This window comes from Patiria miniata, unplaced genomic scaffold, assembly GCF_015706575.1.
Source record: "Patiria miniata isolate m_02_andy unplaced genomic scaffold, ASM1570657v1 HiC_scaffold_5, whole genome shotgun sequence".
Classification (NCBI taxonomy): Eukaryota; Metazoa; Echinodermata; class Asteroidea; order Valvatida; family Asterinidae; genus Patiria; species Patiria miniata.
Genome location: NW_024037072.1, coordinates 33,463,348 through 33,484,334, shown reverse-complemented (window position 1 = coordinate 33,484,334; position 20,987 = coordinate 33,463,348). Strand labels below are relative to the sequence as shown.

Below are 20,987 nucleotides of genomic sequence, written 5' to 3'. Positions count from 1 at the left end.
TATTGCTTTATTAAAACACTAATGTTTTTATTTGTCTGTCCCAATGTATTTCTTCGCAATTATATCGTCATTGTAATGTTGACTAGTCTTTAATCATCACTGTCTTCCTCGCTGACGTCTTCTTCATCTTAATGGAACAATCCGTCAAATTTCATCTGGTGTTTAGGCATAATTCTGCCGAGAGCCTTTTGTACGCTAATGCCCTTATATATTTTTTCTTCGAGATTGTCCACAATATCTTGATGAGTATCGTTATCTTTCAGATGTAGGTAGCTTGACAGAAAATCCCTGTACTTGTCAAAAAAGATTTGCTTGACTGCCCAGAGGGTCTTCCTATCGGCCTTTTCCTTGGCCTGATCTTCACCCATACCCTCGTTGATGTACTTTTCACTTTTCACTCCACATGTCACGAGTCGCTTCTTTGGACTCTTCCAACCAGTCTTGGAAAGTAGCATTGTCTTCTAATTCAGAACTAGACTCATCTTCATCGTCATCTTCTACCTCCGAGTCCGTTTCCGAGCCCGATTCATCCACGACGTCAGGATGATCAGATTGAATAACCTCAATTTCAGAATCATCGTTAACCCCATTCATTTCAGAGTCATCTTCGGCATGAGCGTTTTCGGTATGTCGCCAGAGATTATATCTCCGTCCAAAGCTTTTATCACACTGGTTACAAGCATGGGGTTTGACTGCAGAAAAAGTATTCATGTTGAAGTTATAAAGGCTGATTTACGAATGACAAGAAACGGATGAATTGGTTTAATATATATTGTGCCGAGACCTGTCTGTTTGAGCTCATCCTGCTCTTTACCCTGCTCATCCTGCTCTTTTTCCTGCTCATCCTGCTCTTTTTCCTGCTCATCCTGCTCTTTACCCTGCTCATCCTGCTCTTTACCCTGCTCATCCTGCTCTTTACCCTGCTCATCCTGCTCTTTACCCTGCTCATCCTGCTCTTTACCCTGCTCATCCTGCTCTTTACCCTGCTCATCCTGCTCTTTACCCTGCTCATCCTGCTCTTTACCCTGCTCATCCTGCTCTTTACCCTGCTCATCCTGCTCTTTACCCTGCTCATCCTGCTCTTTACCCTGCTCATCCTGCTCTTTACCCTGCTCATCCTGCTCTTTACCCGGCTCATCCTGCTCTTTACCCGGCTCATCCTGCTCTTTACCCTGCTCATCGTGCTCTTTTCCCTGCTCATCCTGCTCTACGTCATAGAGTAGGATGAGCAGGGAAAAGAGCAGGATGAGCAGGGTAAAGAGCAGGATGAGCCGGGTAAAGAGCAGGATGAGCAGGGTAAAGAGCAGGATGAGCAGGGTAAAGAGCAGGATGAGCAGGGTAAAGAGTTGGAAGAGTCCAAAGAAGCGACTCGTGACATGTGGAGTGAAAAACATGAAAAGTACATCAACGAGGGTATGGGTGAAGATCAGGCCAAGGAAAAGGCCGATAGGAAGACCCTCTGGGCAGTCAAGCAAATCTTTTTTGACAAGTACAGGGATTTTCTGTCAAGCTACCTACATCTGAAAGATAACGATACTCATCAAGATATTGTGGACAATCTCGAAGAAAAAATATATAAGGGCATTAGCGTACAAAAGGCTCTCGGCAGAATTATGCCTAAACACCAGATGAAATTTGACGGATTGTTCCATCAAGATGAAGAAGACGTCAGCGAGGAAGACAGTGATGATTAAAGACTAGTCAACATTACAATGACGATATAATTGCGAAGAAATACATTGGGACAGACAAATAAAAACATTAGTGTTTTAATAAAGCAATAATAAAGTCAATAAAGTAATAATGTCATAACGTATATACTTTCTGCAGTTGTATTTTTCTTTGTTTGTGTTGTCTTATCAATCAGAAAAGCCTACTCTCAGTCATAAAATTAGTGCTTGGACACGCCCTCTAAATAACCCCCGTAAAATACTCGTAGATAAAACCCAGTCATCCTCGATTTTGTAAACAAATCCGGCACGGAGGTACAACTAGGGTTCAGTGCATTCCTATGCAGACAGCGTTAAAGGGGCACCATTTTTACCACGTTACGACTGAATTTTTAACTATGGATAGGCTATAGCTTGGTTTTGGGGTCGTTCTAGTACGAAATATTACAAAATGCACAATGATGGTTGTGTTATTCCTATACACTCAATCGGGCACTTTCCAGGCCGTAGTTCCCTTTAAAAACCACATGCCCGCACGTTTTGTTATGGCTTTAAACCACTGAATCCGTTCCTTATTGTACGCGCCTCTGCAGACTATAGAGCCTAATCGATAATTTAGCCGTCACGGATTAAGAAAACTGTAGCGCTATCTGATCGGACGGCCGTAATCAATACAGTAGTGTCCATGTGTACTAGCATTTGCTCTGGCTGATGCCAAAACCTTCCCTTTTCTACGATCACCGCGCACAGACATATATTTTTACTTGGATGATTCTGGTGGCAGTGTAGAAGAGTGTAATTGGTATTGTATCGATTAACAAGAGGAATATAGGCGCACGGACGGAGTTATTTATTTGCTCCAGGATCGGTACGATCATCGAAGGGTGATCGACCACCGGTCTCCGTACAGACGCATGGATTATGGATCGTGGATTTATCATATACCCCCATGGCCGACACAGGCTGTACCCTGCAAGTATGCTGCGGTGAGTGTTTGTTTATACCTTGGAAAACGCAACGTTGCACAATACCCATAAACCCAATAAAAATGACTTTAAAATAATTCTCCAAATAGACAATCGTACTCGTTTCAGTCTGATCAACGCAAAGGTTATTTTTGCCATCTGTCGCTGCTTTCTGCTTTCGAGCATTCGGAAATCCAATTACTTTTTGTATCGATCGGATTAACTTCGTAACAATACTAGTGCGCTGAATTGGCACGCGCCCTCTCCCGTCTATTGTTGGGGGATTAAAGATCCGACCAGCTGGTCGTTCACAGGGACTAACGTATGAAACTCACATTCGGGCTAAGATCCAAATGTACCATAAAAATATATATATATGTTTTTTCCAAACCTTATGCAATCTTTCCCATAGAATTGGTCAAACTGTACCCGGTCCCTTATACCCACACCTATTCATCCCATCCATTCATTAGGTTAAACTGTGTTAAAAATTTCCACATCCCTTAATTCATATTTATATTTACATATTTCCATATTTACATATTTATGTGACCTTTACATATTTCTAGGCCCAAGGTCAAACCGTACTAAGAAGACTACCTCCACTACTTAAACATATTTTCGACCCAAACTGTACATGCATTTACTTTATTTTATTTTGTTTTTATATTTTACAGATGATCCTGTGGTGTTCCGATGAACCATTTTGTGCTGCTCAAAACGATCGTTCGGATTGTCTGCAGTCCATGATGACTTGATGTCCAATTTTTAAGACGACAATTCTCGCAAAAAAAAATCAAACACGATTAGCTTTCGTTTAGATAAAACTTTCTTTTGCGCTTGAAGTACACTTTCCTCATGTCCAAACAGTCCTTCACACCCAAGGATCAACCAACTATATTGGTCCCAAAAAACTTAAATTTAATTTCTCAACCCAACCCTGTCAAACCTGACAGACTGGAAATAAACTAATACGAAAACACCCAAACCCAAAAACATTCCTACGGGTATTCTAGTCTAAAGAAAGAGCGTCTCTGAATTGAGCCAACGTTTTCCTTGATCGCTCTACTTTGACGACTATTTTGATGTCTCAAGAGTAAACAAGTAATTAAAAATCCTAAATTTTTGTTAGCAAAACAATAGTCTATAGTTGAACTTATCGTAGAAACCTTTTTGGAGCTACAAAAGAAATAGTTTTCTTCGACATAATATGTGATGCGATCAAGCTAAATAAGTCGTTTGTCGACCCTCATCGATTTTTTTTTACATTTATTAATTGACTATCTTTCAGTTTATATTTGGTGAAAACCCCATGCGAATACAACTTTCCCTTCAGAATTTATGGGTCTAAGAACACAGGCAGACAGAAAGAAGAAAACGCAGAAATCAAGTAGAGAAATCAGCCATTCAAAATTGAAGTGTTTATTGTTAAGCAACAATAAACATGCTTTATTTCAGGTTAAGAGGTTAGCAAAAATGTCCCATTTCAACGACTTTATCGTGAGTTTTTATCGGGAAAAAAGTAGTTGACATAGGACATAATTATGTAGCCTTCCGATTTTACAAAGAAAAAAGTAAATTTCGAAATGTCCACCCCTATACTGACCAATTTTGGGCTGTATCTTAAAATCATAATTGCCGACAAACGACTCATTTAGCTTGATCACATATATACAGAACTAAATGCAAAGAAATGACCAACATATTAAAATATCGATATAAATTTAATAATGGTGTCTGTGTGACTCTTGTTATTTATTTTAATTTTGTGTTACTTAATTTCTCTTCAGATTTGATGTACTTGAATTACATAAGTTTGTCTTCAGTTTTGATGTACATCAATTAGGTCTAAACAAGTTTATGCTTTGGTCAACCAGAGATTTGTGCCATGTGCAGTTAGTATTCAATAAATGATGCAAACAAAATGAACTGAGTGAACATGTTTAAAAGGCAACTTTCTTAAAAAAACAAGTGTTGAATAATGAATTCGTAAAAACGAAAACCATACCCTTAAAAAATTCTGACCCACCAGAACAAAGACGTAGCAGTTCGTACAGAGAATACTAAATTCGTAAAAAGAAAATGTATGCTCTTAATTCAATAAAAATCTGGCCCACCAACAAAAAGTACGTAGCAGTTCGCACAGTCGCCCAATCTCGGTCATCCAGTTTCCGAAAAAATAAGAAAAAAACATAATTAATACGAAAAAATACAACATAAATTTGAATAATACAATGAGATGTGAGGTATCAGGCGCGGATCCAGGGGTGGGCCGCGGGGGCACGTGCCCCCCGTCAAATTTGAGTCCAAAAAAAAAAGGAATAGAAGGGGGGAAAAGAGAGGAGGTGAGGGAAGGAGGAGGTTACCGCCCTACAAAAATACCGGCGCCGATATTAAACGTGAGCCTGCAAACATTGCGTACTCGACTCGAGAAGCTTCGAAATAAACCGCGATCCCATCGTACGTACCCCGTACGTACGTATTACCCTGCATATAACGTTATTAAATGCGATTCATACGAACGTACACGATTTACAACGTTGTATTCTCAACGAACATGCAGCTTTATGTGCGCGACAAACACACGTTGCGCAGTGCTCTTTGGACCAAACCATTAGTTAAGGGTGTGTTTTAGTAAGAACAATTTGCCAGCAGTTCCACGAGCTTTGAATTACAAATTATACTTTTTTCACGGAGTCCAAAACATGTCCTCGTTTTAAATTGACTTCTTCAACGTCACGTCATCATACTGTTTCGTAAAGACTTTATTCGAGAAACGATGTAAAACCCTGGAAAAAAAATGAAACACCCCTGAAGGTCATGGATCCGTCCGTAAAACGTTTTTTTAACGAAGAAAGTTGAGATCCAAAAGTTGGGTTTTGACGTTACTACGCGTTGCAGAAAATACAAATCTGAAAAGTTTGGTACATAAAAGAGATCTGTTTGTCTGAGGACAAAAACAATCAGCAGTTATTGCCCAAAGGCAAGTTTTAGCACTCGAGACATGCTCTTGCAAGCTAGACAGAAAGCAAGTGTGTTATTTTTTGAATTGCAAGCGGGATAAATTTGATCGTAGTTCGCCGGTGGCGACGCGGGTCGACGTAATTTTTTTCCTAGGAGGGTTAGGGGCAATGTCATGAATAATTCCGTTTTTCCTGTGAATCATTGCAAGACTTATAGGTTCTCGTTCTATTTTCCCCTTAATTTAAAATTGTCTCAGTGATAAATTTGGAGAAGAAAAATAGCTGATGAAAATGAGCAGCGACGACGTGGATTCGAACCAGGGATCTTTGTATCCATAAGCTCATCTCGCTATCCACTAGGCTACTGTGTGGTAGCTCGATGACAACCGTTCTTTAAAATGCTTTAATGTATTGTAACTAGTTGAGTAACTAACAACAATGCTGTTGATGTCATTGTCCGTTCTCATGGATAAACATAATTTTCCCATCGAAACTACTGAATTATTCATGACATTGCCCCTAACCCTCCTAGGAATAAAAATTACGCCGGCCGGCATCCGTGCCGGACCGGGAGGTATACACCTATTCCCGATGTCTATTTCTCAACGTTATCATCAACAATTATTTACTGTAATTTGTTTTACACATAACTAAATGACCTTCAAAATTGTACCATGCGGAAATTGCAATCATGGCGCCGAAAGACCCGATGTCTATTATAATGTAAAAACCAGACGCAGTGTCTCACACAATTTGTCTTGCTGCGCCGCCGATCTGCCGATGGTTTGTTTACAAATACATGCACGTGCAATAGGCCCTATTCTTGAAATTGAAACTTAACTGAATTAGAAGAACATTTCTTTAAAATGTTTGGGCATTTTACATTATGCAAAAAAAAGAGGTAGAAACTTGAATGACCGTATGATTAATTTCTGTAGTCATGAGATAAAACTGAGCTGTGAAGTTACAATGCAGGCTAATTGCTCCTATGTTTTAGTTTGATTAAATTACACTAATTTTAAAATTGAATTCAATTAACATGTTCAGGCGTTTTCTTCTTGTTGATAAACTGAAAATTTCAACTTGAAACAAAACGTTAGAAAGCATCCTTACACCAATTTACAAACTAAGTATTTACAATTCCTTTTTAAAAAATATAATGCACGAAGACACTTGCAGACGAAAATACATGGTATCAAGTGAAGAACAGAAGAACTGAGAAGGCTTGTAAAAGCAAGATTATATTTAAATCAATGAAAAAATCTCATAATCTTAAAACAATTTACTTAAATAACTCTGGATAAGAGGGGCCAGGAATTGCCTCAGATTGCACAACAGAGCATCTAGAATCCAAAATTTCCCGGGGCCCTTAAGCGGGCCCCGGACCCACGCCGAAAGATGTTCGCGCTCCGCATTGGTCTTTGGAAAGATGCCTTATACTCATCCTTGCAAGATTCAATTCCTTTTCAAAAATAAGCACGGAAATAACTATGCAGACGAAAATGTTTTCTTACACAAGTGAAGAACAGAAGAAACTGAAAAGGCTTGTAAACGCAAGAGTATATTATAAACCAATGAAAAACATCCTTATAATTGCTCAAATAACTCAGGGGAAAGGGGGCCAGGAATCCCCTCAGAATACACCACAGAGCATCTAGAATTCTAAATTTTCCGGGGCCCTTAAGCGGGCCCCGAAACCCCACGCCGCGTGATCCGCCCTCGCATTAGTCCTCGGAGCAAATGCCACAACGCACCGTTGCGACAGTTTACAAAACTAAGTCAATACAGTTCCTTTTCCAAAATAAAAAGCAAGAAAATATAAAGACGTAAAATGATTTTCGACTTTCAAGCACACAGTAACTTAAAAATTGTAAAAGTAAGAGTATGTTTTAAAATAAATCCTTAAAATCTTAAAAACTTTTGCTCAACTAATTCAGGGGAAAGGAGCCAGGAATCGCCTCAGATTGCATCACAGAGCATCTAGAATCCAAAATTGTTCGGGGCCCTTCAGCGGGCCCCGGACCCCACGCCGTAAGGCTTCGAGCTTCGCGCTCGCATTAAGTCTCGGGGCAAATAATTTTGCTCCAACAGTGTGCCCCCCGTCTCAAAAAATCCTGGATCCGCGCCTGGGTATTAAGGCTTACTTACGATCGGAATGAAAAATGAAATGTACTGTTTATTAGCGAGGGCTCCGTCGCGAATACTGCGCCATTTTGAAAATTCCCTCCGCTCAGTACTGGCAATGGAGCCTATCATCATTTTCATCCAGAATGTGCGTTAACTCTGCCAAATGAGCCAAACATATTCTAAACTCACCCGACTGTTGTCACTGTTGAAATCGAAAGACTTGTATGCTGCGAAGAGAGCAGAAACAGTGGCCTAACCACACCAAATAGGATGCTGTTAGGCCGACACTTGGATTTTCATGGTGAAAAGTGAACAGGCACGATGTGCATAGGTCAGATGTGACGGTGACCCCGACATGATATTGGGCAACCGAGAAAAAAAAATTGTTTGTGTATTCGAAAGTGATTCCGTAGCTATCGCTTCAACACGTCAGCCTATTTGCACCGCTGTGGACGTACAGGGCGACTGACTCAATGTCAGTCGCGATTCTGGCGGCTCGCAGCTGGACGTGTTTTGCTCGAGGCTCAAGAACTTTAAACCCGGTACCATCGGGTTGGGGAATATCCGAAGATTAACATGAGAAGTGGAAAATGCTCATAGCAGGTTTGATATACGGTAGAGGATGCGAGAGGTTAGCTCTCCACGTTGTAAGGTTTTGTTTTGCATTGGAAATATAACGAAGATGTGGGGTTGCATCAGGTGAGGTCTCGCTTCCGGTGAGGCCCCTTAATACCCGTTTTAGGAATGCTCTTTGTGTTTGTCGCAAAGATTTCTGAGATTGAATTCTTTACTTGCTAAAAATGGTGCGGAATCTTAGTGGCATTTTGGCTTGTAAAATTTCTAATCTCAGATGGCACAAAGAATGGGGAGATATTTCCACCGAGTAGAGTGAGCCTCGCACTATCCCGAAGAACTGAAGCTCTCGTCGAGGACCCCTACCTCTACTGGACTCCTTGGAACCTGTGTGATGCTGCATAGACAGTTGGCAGGCTGACAGGAACCTGGCCTGGCGGCAGTCACCTTTATGATTGTATAAAATAACTGGCGAAATACCATAAACTTGATTTGGATTTTGAATGTGAGAGTGTTAATATTTTTAAATCAACAAGATTGAAAGAAGGATTAATAATTATTCAATTTTCCCGAAGATAATATTTGATGTGGTATTGGTAATCTAAATGACTTGAGATTAATACAGAAAGAAAAGAAGGTTGACCTAAAATTGAAGAAGTGTTTGAACCAAAATTGAAGAAGTGTTTGAACCAAAATTGGAAGAAGTGTTTGAACAAAAATTTAAAAAGTGTTATTGAAAGAGAAATTGTGATAGAAACAGAAAGGTTTCAACTTAAACAGAAGAGAAAATTGATAAACTTGAAGTGAATTACGATTTGTGAATTTTGAGGTCAAATTGAAGATACGGTGATTAATAACTGAATCTAAGAAACGAAATGAGAATTTTGAGATTGAACAAAGATTTTGTGATTGAAGTTTAAGAAGTGAAAGTGTGAAACTTCACAGATTAATTGGTGATTTGAAGTTTTGAATTGTTACAAGTTGAGAATTAAGGTTATTAGAATTAATTGTGGTGATAAAACACTAAGTGTCAAACAAGGAATGTTTGAGTTAAAGATTCACGACATTTGAAGGAAAGTGCAGAAATTGAAAATTGGAGAATAATTAAGAGTTGAAGATTTGAGAATTGAAAATTTGAAGAACTGATAGATTTGATAGAATTGATTGATAAATTTGACTTAAGTGATCAACCTAGATTGGAATATGCCATTTTGTGGAATCGAATAATTGAATTACGGGAATTCTGGCTGTGGGGGAGAAGTGCCGTGCTCAGAATGGTATTTGACTGCAAGTTTAGCACCTCCTGTCGCTTGTATTTTGTTGTGCGGGTTGCGTGCACGACGCCTTTATTTGTGCCTTAATTACCTAAAATTTTGGAAGGGCGGGGATGGTGCCCCGCCACTCCGTTTTCTTTAGGCTTGTGCCCATTTGTTCCTCGGGTCCCATCGCAGGGTTTTTGCCCATTCTTTAATTGTCCTCGTTTTAAAGGAAGGGGTGCCACCCCCCCCCCAAAAAAAAAAATCGAGGGTGCATGGAAGGAGGTCTTCCTAAATGCAGTTTGCCACCATGCTTACCGCATGGGGGTGGAAATCTGTCAGATTTGTTATTGTATGGACACAAGAGGTGCAATTTGGCTGGAGCCATCGGCGCCTATAATTGAGCCAGTTTACAATATTTTGGATGCGTTCTCCATGTTTGAGTTGGAGGTAAACGATCTCGTTAGCGGCCCCATGGCATCCTGGCACATGATGTCGGGGTGTCATGGCGGGCACTAGGGCATATCGAGTACAAAGTCTGTGTCAACCCGATACAAAAGAGTTGAGAGGATGTCCATGCCTACAATGCGTCCCCTTTATATAGTGATCAACTAAATGCAGCTTGGTTTTATGTTTTAACAATCAATGCAGGCCAAGTCTGCGCTTGAGGTGCACAAGCTTAAGCGGCTCGAGTTGCTTAAAGCGTGTTTGGAGACGGGCTATGGTCGAAACGTAGCGTATGTGATGTCTCTGCTCAGAAGCTATGTGGACGAGTTTGCACCTTTGTCAACAGAAGATATGAAGGAACAGCAGTTGTATGTCAATCTGTTGTCAGATTGTACAAAGCACGTTCAGGCCAAGACACCGGGCATTGCAATGTACATTATACAAGTCGATTACAGGACAAGACTCCGATAAGCGGCTGCGCTTTTCCAGAAAGCACCTGGGCCTCAGCGCGCTCCCATCTGAGTTAAAAGCTCAATCATCAGCCAGTCAAGGTTTCTTGAATAGGCCCGCTAGACAACCGCTGCGCATCAGGGGAGACCTTCGTCAGCCTCGTCAAGGCCAATTTTCGCGAGGGCCTAGGGAGAGAGACACGTGCTTCAGATGCCGCAGGAAGGGCCATTTTGCACGGGACTGCAAAGAAATAGTTTAGAGGCATGTTTGACATGCCGGCGACTCATTTCAGGGTCAAAGAGACTTTGGTGGTGGGATGTAGTCGAGTAATCTTAATATACTTCTTCATTTTGAGCATTTACGTTTGTAGCAGTGATATGATGCTATTTACGGAATTATGTTTTAATAAGTACTTGTTAGGTAGCTGTGGGCTCTGGGCCGGCATTTGCATATTATAATGGGCGTATGCATGGGCGTATGCAAAGGCCTCAATGGGGGATAATATTATGCAAGAGCGGAATGGAGGAAAACGTGGTTGGGGTTTCAGAGGGTACTTTTCCCAGCAGGGAAAGTATTATGATATTTGATGTATCGAGTTTACTATGTTTGACATTGTATCTATACTTGCAAGAAATAAATTATGAAGCGACTGTATGGTTGGCTTGAAAATGTTACAAAGAGTGTATACCCCAGTGCCCGAGTTTAGGCCTAGTGCTCGTTATGATTCAATTTAGGAATACAAGAGGTATCTGCGGATTCTCGGGGAGCATAAGTGGGAGCGTTCGTCGGCGCATCTCTTTGATCCTGAAGGCGCTCAGACAAACAGGCGCGAGAGGGGTGTTTGCTCTTGGGTGGACATAGCGGGAAAGGCTGCCTCATTTCCAGATGGATCCGCCCCGAGTCCGGCAGATGTTTTATCCGGAGTAAGTATGCAAAACTTTGAATCACTCCGCTTCCGTGACCCAAATATGTTCGTAGCGGGAGGTCTGCATGATCAACCAGAGTTACGGGAAGATGTATTGAAAGAATGCCCGGCCAACGGCCCGCAAGTTCGGAGATGGCTCCGTGAGAAATTGGACCTCTATGAGTTCTTTCAGCCTTTCCAGGGTAGCTATAGAGGAAGGGAATTCAACTCCAGCGTCCCTCCAGCCATGTATTTTCAAAACGCGCCTATTTGCGAACGTTTCGTACCATTTATCAATGGAACGATAGCGAAGCGCATTATCGAAGGTTCCGTGGAATTGTTGGGCAAGGTGGGTGAAGTCGACCCGCCTAGACACGCCATTCAATTTGGTGCCTCTGGGGGAGATTGATAAGTCAGTCACTAAGGGAGGTAATAGATTCTCCGGTACCGACGATGCACAAGGTTATAAGCAGGTTCTGCTATCTGAAAGGTCAAAGACCTTTTGTGGTTTCGAGTGGGCTGGATTTTATTTTGTTGACACAACTCTTCCTTTCGGATGCAAGAATAGCGCCTATGTATACTCCACCATTGGGTTCTGTTTGTCAACATGGTTGAAAAATCGGGGAATTCAGACAGAAATTTGGATCGATGACCGCTTCATTTGGAGAAGCCGGAGGAGAGGGACAGCCCAGATGTTAAGTGCTGTATATATATTTTCTTTGCAGGGCTCCAGCGGGTTTCTTATCGCAGATGATGCCTACATCAGGGCTGCGAGAGCTTTATACGTGGTATGCTACATGCAGTCGAAATTGGGCTACTTCATCAATCTCAAGAAAAGTCAGCTTGAGCCGGTGTCGGCAATGGTCCACTTGGGTCTTGGGATATGCTCAAAGTCCTTATCCTTTTGGATTCCGGAGAAGAAGAAGTGTGCTTTTGCTCAAGTAAGAGAGGAGATTTTATCCATGGGCTCGGTGTTCCTAAAGACCCTCCTGCGGTTTATCGGAAAGTGCCAAAGTTTCGCCTTGGTGTTTCCGGCGGCCTCATTGTTTGTGAGGGACTGTTGTGCGTTTTTACCCAACTTAGACGACGTCAGTTCAAGGCCGATTTTTCAAGACGTGCGATACGAGGTTCTCTTTTGGCGTTTCGTGGATTCCCTCTCCGAACCCATCCCTTGGAGAGATCAGCGCCATTTGACAATTCAGCTCAGCTCTGATGCATCCGGGTACAAATGGGGCGGTGTGTTGGAGCTTCCGGATGGAGATGTTACCTTTGGTGACTATTGGCCGCCTAGCGTCAAAGCCATGACGGATGTTTGCTACAAAGAGGCTCTGGCCCTATGTCTTGTGCTGCAATCAGTTATAGATATGCTTTGGGATAAAAGAGTGGATGTGAAGGTGGACTCGCAGAGTTTGTATGCTGCATGGGCACGGCAAAAGGCAAAGTCACAGGCACTGGCCAGAATTCTGAAACTCATCTTTGCTCTCACCTTGGAGGCAAATTTCGACTTGAAGTTGCAGTGGGTTCCGTCAGGAATAAATCGGGCCGACCTACCATCGCGGGAGCTATCCAAGGCTGACGCTCGACTCACAAGGTCTCCCTGGTTGTTGCTCCAAGCAGAGCTCGGAGGTAGATTCGGTTTTTCATGGGATCTCATGGCGCTTCCTTCAAACGTTCCCCAGGGCCGGGACGGCCGTCCTTTGAAGTTCTTCTCGAGGTTTCCAGTTCCTAGCACATCTGGTGTTAACGTATTTTCCCAGCAATGCCCTCGTGGTGAGGAGTTGTACGTGTTCCCACCTTTTGTTCTTGTGCCCTCTCTCATCAAGTTGTTTCTTGAATGTGGTGGCGTGGTCGTAACACTGGTGGCTCCCAAACACCCACATCCAAGGTCACGGTGGCCATACCTGAAATCCTTTGCTCAGCAGTCTCCGCGCATATCGGAAGCAGAGCAGGTCGGGGTTCTCGAGTACCCAACGGGTGAAGGCTATGTTAAAAATACCGTGGGTCTCCCGTTTGAGCTTTGGGGTCTCAGATGTTACTTCCCCGCTGATGTCTGGGTTTCCAGAGGAGTCCATATTCCGCAACAGCATTCAGTGCTCGTAGTCTCTGACTCCATGTTCAGAGGAATGGGCAGCTTTGGGTGGCCGGCTTCCTTGAGCATTAGGCTGGTGGTTTCCGGGGGAGCTAGGATGGAGACCTTATGCAGATCGCTAGCTTCGATGAGCAAGGTTCAGATGCCTGAGGTCGCAGTCCTTCACGGGGGCATTAACGATTTGAGCAGGAGTGCAGATTGCTCAGCTGGGGTCAAGCGGCTGTTGAGGGTCTTTGCCTTGGCGGTGAAACAGTTATGTGTACAGAATCCAACGGTCCGGTTTGTCCTGTCGGGAATATGCAGACAAGGAGCAGTAGGGTCAACTGTTCCGTTGCCACTACAAATTCGGCACTGAAGGAGGCTTGCCAGGAAGCGGGTTGGCACTTCCTCTCAAATGACCACATAATTCAGCATGACCTCGCAGACGAAGTCCATTTGACACTGTGGGGCAGTTTGAGGCTGCATGGACGTCTGCAGAGGTTTCTAAGGTGTCTTCTTGGTTTGCGAACGGGGGTCGACATAGAGTTTGGCAATTAGACATTAGGCTTTCAATCTTATTTTGTCTCCTTTCATAATCCAGTTTGCCCGATGGGAGTCCAGAATGAAGGAGCTTGACGGCAAGGTCGATTCGTTACCTTATAACAGACAGAAGAGCAGCTTAGTTAACAATTTTACTGATTTCCTCAAGCAGAACCAGGGCTCAGGTTATTTCACAGATAGTGCAGATCTGGACATGGTCACCCCCGACGACATAGTCAAGTTTTTGGTGGACCGCGATACGAGGGGCCGTACTCGTCTATTCACTCGGGTGCAAACATTTGGGAAAGCACGGTGCGTTCGACTGTTGCTGCGATCGACATCTGGCAGCGGCCACTGGTGGACGCCTACGTCGGCCAACTCCGAGCATTTTTTAACTCCTGCGGTAAAACGCAATCATGGCAGCAAGGCCAGCTGTCATCAAATCCATGCATCTCCCACCGGGTGAAGAAATACAATATAAATGCAAACAATAGCTTTTGTATATCTTGTGTTAATGCAGAATGGCTGTGGTGATTGTTGAATGGCTGCCAGAAGAGCTACATTTATTACCATCTGAAAGTTAAATTTGGATGATTAGCCAATTACATTATAATTAAACCTATACAGCCTATTGTTTACTTTTGCGAGAAAGTGACTGCATCTGTTTTCATCACATGTCTACTAGAAGTATTTTAGGCATTGATATTTTGTTTTATTTTCTGGCATAAAACCTAGAAGCATTGGTTTTTGCCGTATATTTTGGATATATCGGTAAAAGTGTAATGAAGCATGTTGAAGCTACATTTACAGGTTTGGTTATTTGAACTTCTTGTACAGGAAGTCTCACACTTGACATTCAGGGTAGAGAAATTCGATGGAATTTTACACTTTTAGTTTTCATTCAACTTTATAATTTGGTGGAAACTACACTGTAATGTGTGCATTGTACGATGTAATTTTAGTGACATTCCAGACTAAATACAGAGAATGTGCGTGTATATAGTTACATTGTATCAAATGATAGTTAATACATTGTGTAAGGTTGGTATTGACCTTGAACCTACTGGATGTGTAACAGTATATGTAAAGTTTGGTAATGGATTTAGCCCATATCACCCTGTCTTCATGATCTATGTATGTTGATTACAAGCTTTGTATAACTTTGTGCTGTGTTACCTTTTGACACAGTTATGTTATTAAGTGTTTAAACAAACAATGGTTTAAAGTGCTATGGTATTAGAAAGGATTTTTTTTTATTTTGGATGAAGGAAAAAATGTGCAACTAGTATTTGGTCTTTATACTGATTTTGGACCACTTGGGGGCCAGTGCCTTAAAGTAGGGAAATTGTAGTGGATACAAGGGCGCCCTCACTTGACAAGATTGTTTCGTGCCCTTTAGAATAGCAAGCACATTTTTCATGTATCTTTTCACAACTCCCAGGTCTCACTTTCATCAGTCTTGTCTTGTATTTGAACTGGGCCGTTTGGAGAAAGACCTACTGTACCCGAGTACGGTTTGTATTCTCTTTGACTAATACCCTGGAATGGGAGTCTTATTGGACTCTTTTTTGAGTCTTTTTGAGTGGAGTCTTGTTGGGAGACACATGACAGAATAAATTGAGTTGCTGAAACTGATTGAGTCAGAGTTTTCTGTGGGTGTTGCATCAGCCTGCCTCCCTACCGTCGCCTGATCAGGGATCCAGATCTCTACCCCCTGTTGCTGTACACACATCGACAAACAAGGAGCTACGCAAGTAACCTGACTAAGCCTTGGGTTATTCAAATTCAGAGGAACGGATTGTGTGTACTTGTACTGATTGGCACAAAAAAATCATATAATTTGACTTGACTTTAATAGATAATTTATTTGCGAGAAGTCATGTACTGATCTTTTCAAGTTCCATATTTAGGTTACTAATTGCTTCATCTACATTATCGTGAGTGTGCAACAAACTTGTATCATCTGCAAATGAACAAAATGTTACAGTGTCTGAAGTATTACATAATCGTTAATATAAAGAAGAAATAGTAAAGGACCCAACACAGAACCCTGAGGTACTCCACACGTAATGAGTCGGCTAGTTGAAGTTACAGATTGAAATGATTTACATTTATTAAATCGGCATTTAACATCTTGTAACGCAACTTTTTATTATAAAGTTGTTGGACATTTGATAGGAAAGCATTATACATACGATGTATATCTTTAATTGGTATTACAGAATCCCAATCAATCATATTTAGATCATGAATGAAGTTTTCAACATTACTGGCATTAAAAGTACGATTTTGGAATTTGTTGCTGGTTCGGGGACTTCCTTTGACACTGTTGGTTACTAAGAATACGGGGAGATGGTCTGTGACGTCAGTCATCAAAACACCAGAGGAAAGATTCGAAAGGTCATTGGTTAGAATGTTATCAATTAGAGTTGCACTATCAGCAGTGATCCTTGTTGGTTTGTCAATAGTATAGGATAAAATGATTGAGATAAAACAGTATTCATAAAGGTCTGTACACTAAACGTATTGTCAATATCACACTCGAGTAAATTGATATTATAATCACCCATGATATATACACACACAAAATATTTTCACTAGATATAAGTGACAACATAGTATTAAAGCATTCTGTAAAGTTGTTGGTTAAAGCACAGGGGGGTTATAGATAGTTCCAATAATAACATTGGCTTTATCTGTATTAATAAGTTTTTAAAAAAACATGATTCAATATCAGAATTGTTAATTGATAAGTCGTTGCGAAAAGTATATACCAAATCCTCTTGTATATAGAGTGCAACCCCACCACCCCTCTTGTTTTGTCTACAGGTTCCCTCAATGACATAGTTTGGGATTTGTATTAGAGGGTCATGGATATCATTTAACCAGGTTTTCGATATTCCAATAAACCGCAAAATATTTCCGTGGTAAGTTAATATACTGTACATAAAAAAAATACCAATTATCTATCAGTGCAAGTACCAATCATGTATTAGTGCAACCTATGTTCCGACACCCCTACAGTTCCCACAACATGCACATAAGATTGTGTTACTCCCAGTGACGGTTAGGCTAAGGTTTAGGGCAAGGGTAAGGGTTACGGTTAGGGTCAGGGATAGGGACAAGAATGTGTGCAGTCGGAACATAGGGGTGTGGAAAAACGAATAGGGGTGTCGGAACAAAGGTTAAGTTGTCGGAACATAGGGATGTCGGAACCTTTGGGCTGTCGGAACATAGAGGTGTAACCAATGTGCTCAACACGCACGGGCGTCGCTAATTGTTATTGTCGGCAAAGTCGTCCTGTCTGCAAAATCGTGCGTCCAATACACTGATCTGAGTGGTCCATTAACGTCCATAATGACCTGCTTTGAACAGTGCCCCTATAGGAAGATGGTGTTCAGTTTGAAGGGGGTTGGGGGACACGAATTGACACTCAGTGATGCATTTTTCTGAGTCAGGGTCACAAGTTATCTTTACTGCACAAACTGCCACCGCTGGGCATCCTTACGTGCATCCTTAATTCGGGCGATTCACAATGCAGTGCGCCGCCAAGAGTTTGCCACGGAAAGTTCATTTTTCCCAGTGCATTGTGGGAAATGGTCCACAAATTTGCAGCGCGGGACATTTGAAATCGTCAGTAGTTTCGTAAGCGTATGATTCGAGGATCTGTTTGCCCTTTTCTTTTCTTCTTATCACTATGGTGTTTTTTGTAAGGCGGCAGAATGCTATGCCCCAATCTATCACATTAATAATTAGCTCAAATTGTCTACTGACACTCATTCAAATGGGCCATGTTTTGTCGACCGTAAACTTGAAAAATAGACTCTCAATGGCAAACTCTTGGTGGCGCACTGCATTGTGAATCGTCCGAATTGGACATGCAGGTGTTAACATGAAAAGTTAATTGAAAATATATACACATGTAATTGCATAATTGCCTCATGCTTGCTGGTGGTACTTGCACTAATACATAATTGGTATTTTTTTATGTACAATAACATATATTAATTTAATGTGCCTTTTGTGATGAGTAATGCCAACAATATTTTACCAAACAAAATCGATAGGAGAGAGATTTAAGATGTGCAGGCGATGCAGGCATCCCTAGAAAGTTTTCCGCACTATCCCGATGTCAGTGGAATCAGAGAAGCGGTTTGTATGAGGCCAAGAAGGATGAACGCCATGTCATAGGTGCCTCGTGCGTCGTATATCCAGCCTATGAAATCAACGGGGAAAATGGGTATTATTAGTGAATAAGCCTCTGTACTAATGACGTCACACTTTGTTTACATGTGCACTTTCCTATGGAGCCCCTGGGGCACCATAGGAAAGCACACACGTAAACAAAGTGTGACGTCATTAGTACAGAGGCTTAATTGAAATCATTGTTTACATTAACATTACGTGCAAAGTAGTATATCAGTATGGAATTATAGGTTTCTGGGGAAGAAGAAACCGCAATGAAATGAAGACAACCCTTTAAAATGGTTTCTGTTGTTTCTTGCAAACCCGAACAATTTCACAGACCTGGTAGAAAACCTGCGATTAGACGGCCGAAGAAAAACGCCCTCATCCATCCAAACGCACTGACAAGCCGATCTTGGTCAATCAAATATTTCGTTATGATGTCAATGAGAGTGTAGAGGGCCGAGGCAAACAAGCCGAATATAAAGGTGACGATGACGTAACCGATGATGTCATGCACCCAAGGATCTACCACAAACGTCAGGGTCAGAGCGAGGCTGCTGATGATTATCGCTGTTGAGCATTTGATGAGACCTCTGTCGATGAAAGGAGACCAGATGACCGTTCCGAAGGCGAATCCAACAGCAGCCGATGTGCAAAGCGAGGCAGCTACTTGGGCCGAGAAACCTTTGACTTGAAGATGAGGAACGAAATACAGCAGCCAAGAAATGAAGGTACAGGTGATCCCAAAACGGCAAGTGACACCAATCCAGAAATTGAACTCAAGGAATATAGCCAAGTCTAACGCTTTGTAGAGACGAAGCCAGAACGCCTTGATAGAGATGGTACTATCACCACTCTCATTTCTTCCCTGATTTGCTTGATCTGTAATATCAGGACTATCACGGGGACCGTCTTTCAGGGACTCGTACTGAGGTTTGGCGTCTCTCACTACGAGAGCGCTTGGTAATTGATACACGCTCAACCCACCAATAAGTAGCACTGCTCCCCTCCAACCGTAAGTGTCCAAGAAGAGTTGCGTCAACGGGGCTAAAGCAAGAAAAGATACCGCTTTTCCGACGTGACCAATCCCACAAGCCAAGGCATAGTGCTTGATGAAATGACGTGCGAGTAAAGTCTTACTGAGGACTGCAGAAATACCAAGAGCGGGTCCTGTGAGATACGAAAGAAATAAGTGATGATTGCACTTGTCCGTCACTATAGTCTTAAACATATACAATGTACAATTATTGTTTTACTCTTCAGGAAGCTTATCACAAACGTTTCATTCGTATAATACCTAGTGACTATAAAACAGTCAAACGTGCCCCCAGCTGACTACAGCTATCAGCTGGGTGCAGATTTGACTGTTTTGTAATCAGATTTAACTAGAGTGTACATTCGCAAGGAGACGTTTCATCAGCGAATGCGAAAGCGGGATCTGAAAAGTGCAGAGATGTTTAAATAAAATGGCTGGCGGACCTCATCTGACGCTAGGAGGCACTGGTCACTGCAATAAGTATGACTGTACTGTCAGTGTCTATTGAGCAAACGACGCTAAAATCCACATTATAATATTTGCATAGGGCGTATTTTGGGTCAAGCACCCACCTCTAGCCCTTCCTTGGTGCGCTATGGTAATACTCACCCACCAGAACGGCCAAAGCAAGGGCGATGTGTACAGTGCTTGTTGCAAAGGCAACTAGAACCAAACCTACGCTTGCAACCACACTGCTGATGATTAACACTCACTGACAACCAAATATGTTTTTCAGAGGCATCGTAAACATACCTTTAAATTCAAGAGAAAATAAACACCTGCTGATATGGAGGGTCATATATGGAGACGGATTGTTGCATCTTATATAGATGAAACCTTCTCATTTAAAGTTTCATAGTACATGCCCTTTCAGATAAAACGTAATTTTTGAAATTAAAGAGCTTTTACCGATCTCTTGATTGAGGACGAGAATACAAGGGGCCATTTGTCAGTTAATTAAAATTGCCAAACAGCCTATTTCATTACGCATTATGTCATGCAGAATGATTTGAAACATATACCATATACATTGTAATACTGATACAGTTGTATAAACCACAAATATACCGTATTATACACGACATAATTATCATATATGGATATACCGTAATGTAATTATGCCATATACAGTTAATATCTTCCATCGTAATTTACGTACCTGCAATGTCCGATGTAGAATGGCGCGATTGTTTTATAACGCAATGTGTTTACCTCCCTGGAGGGCGATGTGCACGTTGCTTGTTGCACATGCAACCAAAATTAAACCTACGCTTCCAACCACACAGCGAAAGATCAAATTACTCTCCGACAATCGAAAAGGCTTTTTTCCCCCATGGGCATGGTAAGTAGGCCTATACCTTCGTAACTGTAGTGAAACTCGGTGTGGAGTCGAGGTTCAGGGGTGATGATTCAATCACATCAATTTTATTAGTCGTTCTTCTCCCATTCATCACAAAAACCTAGTAATCAAATACATTAAAAATTAACCAATATAAACTCACATAACTTCACATACATGTGCACGTATCCCATTAATCACAATACAAGTGGGTGCAATTAATAAATCAATCCTAGAAAACTACATAGTCCAACCCAGATACAAAGAACTCCATTGCAAATACAACAGCCTTACCACATTAACGTACATGTATGACTTGTGACCCAGTCGGTGTCTTGGCAGTTCACTTTCGTTGATAGCAAAACCCCCAAAATAACATGAAAATAATTCAATTCATCCCATACCAGCCATTGCACGGGCTCCAGGGTGTCTAGCAATACATTCCAGCCATCGGCTGTAGG

The 20,987-nt window shown here is 41.8% G+C and overlaps 1 pseudogene; it reads right to left on the bottom strand.

Moving 5' to 3' along the window:
- Window positions 1–18,067: 18,067 nt before the first annotated feature.
- Window positions 18,068–20,133, bottom strand: LOC119741390 (annotated as a pseudogene).
- Between the last annotated feature and the right edge of the window lie 854 nt (window positions 20,134–20,987).